This window comes from Serinus canaria, chromosome 2 (genome assembly GCF_022539315.1).
Source record: "Serinus canaria isolate serCan28SL12 chromosome 2, serCan2020, whole genome shotgun sequence".
NCBI lineage: Eukaryota > Metazoa > Chordata > Aves > Passeriformes > Fringillidae > Serinus > Serinus canaria.
Window position 1 is genome coordinate 32680903 of NC_066315.1, and position 4773 is coordinate 32685675.

The window sequence follows — 4773 nt, forward strand, 5'->3', positions numbered from 1 at the left end:
GCGGCGAGGGTAGCGCAGGCCCCGCCCGGGTGCCCGGGCCGTGCGGGCGGTAGGGAACCGCGCCTGGGGCGCCTCCGCCATGTTGGGGCGCGGAGCCGCCGCCCAACACAGGGCAGCGGGCAGGGGCCGGGGCGTTGCCCTCGCCCTGCGAGCCCTCGGGATGGCTTCTGCCACCCTCGCCATCCCGCCCATCTGCCCGAGCTCCCTCGGGCCCTGCCCGTCCTGCCGTGAGGGTTGGAACAAAGGGCTGCAGGTGTCCCTCTGTGTGGGGCGGTGGCCTGGCACAGGCCCCCCGCGACAGGTATCGTGTGGGGCAGCCCTCCGAGTGTGGCGCTGGAGAATTCCCACTGGGATGGGGCAGCCGGTTTTGTATGGCTGCACCCTGATAACACTGGCAGGTGTCTTTCCCTCTAAGTAATTGCGTGCCAGCGATGTTCTATGACACGAGTGGTAAGGACATCTTTGTGACAGCCTCTCAAGCCCAGCTCTGGTCGCCCGTGCTCAGAAGTGCGCGGGCCCGGTGCCAAGTCCACTGGAAGCACCAGCCCTGCCACGATTTTGGCTGCGAGCTTGCAACTCTGGGCTGGCACTGCGGGCCTTGTGAAGCCGCCCGGGAGCTCCCAAGTCAAGGTCTCCAGTCCAGGAACCTTGACCGGCAGCACTGTGGAAAATGAGAAGTGTGGTCAGTGGAGCCTGGGGCAGGTTGGTGAACAGCAGTGTGAAATACTGAGCACTGTCACAGTATCTCAGCCGTCTGAAAACACCACAAAGAAAAAACTTGGTTGTTTATGATGCAAAAGGACTGATCCAGTGAGAAACAGATGAGTCTGCAAAAACCCAAAGAGTAGGTTTTTCAAGATAATAAATACCAAATACATATTTTTCAAGTAAACCATGCCCCAGGCTAGGTACTTACCTTGTGCTTTGAACAGAAAACATTTGAGGCTGGGGGTAAAGTCACAAATGTCACATTACCAGACTGTAATGGCAAGGCATGTCAGGGCAAACACCCTGACTTGGGAACAAAGGGAAGGTGAAAGCTTAACATCTTTAAATGAACACTCCTGGGTGAAAGGTATCAGTAGATGCACGTAGGTAAAGTAGATCCATTTCTTCCATTTAGCTACGTGCAGCATCTAAACCTTCCAATGAATTTCAGCAGTTTTAATCCATCACCCCATTTCTGATTTCCCCAGGTGACATCCTTATTGATTCAATGCTAAAACATCTTCATTCTGGGGTTGCACCTGCTTACAGAAATTTGAACAAATAGCCAGAACAGAACTAAGTACTGTATTTGTTGTGATAGTGTAAATTTTATAAACTAATGAAATTTATAAAGCTCCATTCTTAGAGCTCCTTCCTGAGGAAAAGTACCCACACATTCTCGGGAGATCTCTTTTTAGGATCAGCACTGAGCTGTAGAATTGCCAGCTCCAGTAATAATCTGGCCAGTAATAGCACACGTTTCATAAGCTATCATGTGTTTTTCCAGGGAGTGGCAAAGTGTGATCTGTTTCAAATGCAAGAATCTGCTAAAGCATATTTTGAGAAATAAGGGAGGAAGTTGCACTGAGCCACATTGCTCTGGAAATATCCACTGGGGAGGTGGGACTTAAATAAAACTAGTGAAACTTGCTGGTAATTTTAAGGACACTTCCAGCAGTTGCATGCACACCTAATAGAGAGTATCTACACCAGGAATATTTAAATGTTTTTAAGAAAAACTCTTCAACAGAAAATTTCTATCCATCTGAATGGCATCAGCTGACAGGGTAATTTTCAGGTGTGTCTCATTGACTAGAAGAAACAGAAACAAAGGTTGTTAGCAAACAGTTTTGGGGCTATGGAGCAATTAACTTTGAATCTTCAAAGTCTGACACAGAAACTGGCTTGCAAATGAGAGACATTTAGGACTGAACACCCACCTTGAGCATTCAGTCTTAGTGGAAATGCTCTTCAGGTGCACTGCACAGTCAAGATTCCCAGCCCGTGGTTACTCCATGACCAGCTGGGATGCCAGCAGGGAGAATGTTGAATCAGAGAAATACACAATCTCAGCATGGTCTGTCAGCCACAGACTCCATCTCCCGATCTGAAGCATGTAGTGAATCACTGCTGTGTTAGAAGATCCTTCTGCATTCCTCCTGCCTGAGAAGATCATCTTGCAGAAGGAGCAGAGGTGAGAAAATCAGAAATTTTTGCCTCTGGAACAAACTGCTGTTGGTATGGGACAAGTTCTGGCTACCTCTCAAATAAGTGAAGTGAGGCAAGTGGCCTTGCAGCCACAACTTAAAAAATGAGTAATGCACATAATAAGTGAGTAGGAACACAAAAGATAGTAATTTGAAAGGGAAAAAAGACCCCAGCAAAATAGTTGTATGCTTTTTGAGTATGGCTGTGTGAAATTTCTCAGGTATGACATTCAAAAAATCTCTGAGCATGCTGCCACAAGATGTCAGCATTGCAGAATGGTTGTTCCTGCCAGAAACAGAAATGGGTTTTGCATCCTATATGCATTGGGTATTAGATTTAATTGTTTTTGTACGATGGCATAATCTGGCCTTATTTTTTACAACCATTGTCATTATGATGTCAGTCCAAATTTAGCTGCAAGGGAGAATTTCTTAAATGGCTTTTAAAAATTACCTCTATCTTAAAAACTTTTAAAAAATGCTTTCACAGCATGAACAGCAGTACTAATGGCCAGTAATACCTTGTAGCCATGTGTTGTTTCAGCCTGCATCCAGCCTGGCTAGAAAGCACTCACGAAAATTGTGCCTGTATATTGAGGTGTCCAGAGGTCATCCAAAGCTCTCTGCTGCTGCATGCTAGGCCTTTTTAAAACCCTCATGCTGGCTGGAGAAGGCTCTGCTGCCCTTAGTGGAGGAAGTAGGAAGAAAGTGTGAAGCTATTTTAAGCTTCTATTTAGAAGAGAAGGCTATTTGGAGTAGCAAATCTTTTAAAAGGTATCCAGCAACATAAGCCAAATCACCAGCAAAATAATTAATTTGTTTTTTTCCCTCCACTTCTTTTTATAAGAATAAAAGATCTGAGCAACAGTTTTTGTTTGTTTCTGCATTTCTTTCAAATCAACTAACTAGCCTCATTTTTCTTCCACATTGAAATTCATGTCCTGTTTTGCTGGGATGCTCTGTACTTTTTGCCTCTACCATTGTGTCCTCTGAAACATTTCCTGTTGCACACAACAGCTTTCTCCCTCTCCTGCTGTCACGGCTGTCACAGCCCTGCCACTGTGCCAGCAGCAAGTGACAGGCTTAGCAAGGGACCGTGTCCTGAGAAGGGGAGATGAGTGGGAGTGTGCAGTGAGCCAGAGGGGCTGTGTGAGTTCAGAACAGCCAGGATATCCATTCTGCTGTGCTTCCCTACCCGTTCATGTGAGCTCCTGTGCATTCTGCTCTTCACAATGGGAAGGTGACATCTTTACCCATCTGAAGATTTTGCTGTGACATGAGTTTGGCCACTCTTGGGAGGCTATCTTGTATTGCCAGGTTCAACTCTGCAACCTTTACAGACCAATATGAGGAAAACAGAGTTCACTTCTGGATCTTCTAGTCCCTTGGGATGACCACTGGAGAGTGTCATGGTGAGATGCAGAAGGAGACTGACATGTTCAGTACAACCTGTTTGCTGTAGCTCAGTCAGAGCTCTGCCTTCAGCACTCATGTTGGGGAAGTAGTGCCACACCTGCCTTTCTGTAGTGCACAGGTTGTGGCTCAGGGCTCCCCTCTGTCATTCTGCCCAACCATGCGATGATTCTGTGATGTCTCCAATAATATGGAGAACAATTTGCATGAATTTGCACAAACTTGGTGCTTCTAACTTTAAATTGCAGATTAGATGGCAGCCAAAGAATTTTATTTCTTTTACAACATTGATAAATGAAAACTTAGGAATAGATAACATTTCTTGCACATCTCAAAAGCCTTCCATAATAGTTTATTAGAAACCATCTGGTTTCATTAATGTTTTATCAAATACCATCTGGTTGCTGTATTGTTCAAGCTATTTAGTAGTAAAACTTGCTCATAAATAAGCCAAAAAGAATGGCTATCAAACTATTGTGTAGGAGCCCCAAACAATTTTCATGTAAGTCCTATATAAACAGTTATTTTAAAAGTATTGGACTACACTAAACTTCAACATTAAACTTCAAAAGTCTAGAAAATGTAATCAGTAATAAAATCTAAAATTTAGCTTATTCCTCAAGCTTCCTAATTTTTTTTTCTCTTTTCTACATGTTTAATTCTTGGCCAGTTGGAACAGGAGTGACAAAGTCAAAATGACAAACTGTATTTAAATAAAAATCACTAGAATTTTGTTTTTCAGTAAAACATTGCAAACAGAGAATACCTGTCACCATGCCTCCAAAAAATGAAATCTTTCATCTTTGTATCTCTGCACATGTACACTTTTCAGACTGTAAGCACTCTGTCAAGGTTTCTGGCACTGCTCTGAAATCCAACCGTACAGCAGCACAGGGCACAATTCAGAGTTGTACAGTGCCTACTTCTATGGGCAGCTGGGTAACTGATTGTAAATGCTTACATAATATACATCGTTTCTGTAAATTGTACTACCACTCATAATTATTTTACTGTTAAATTTTCAGATCAGTAAAAATGTCACCCTAAAACTGGGCCAGTTCCTAGTGATTTTGTTATTTATAGACAACCTTAAAGTTACTGTGAATGGAAGAACTGAAGAAATCGTATCTAAAGAACACTTGGAAAATTTAGGACAAAATTGGCA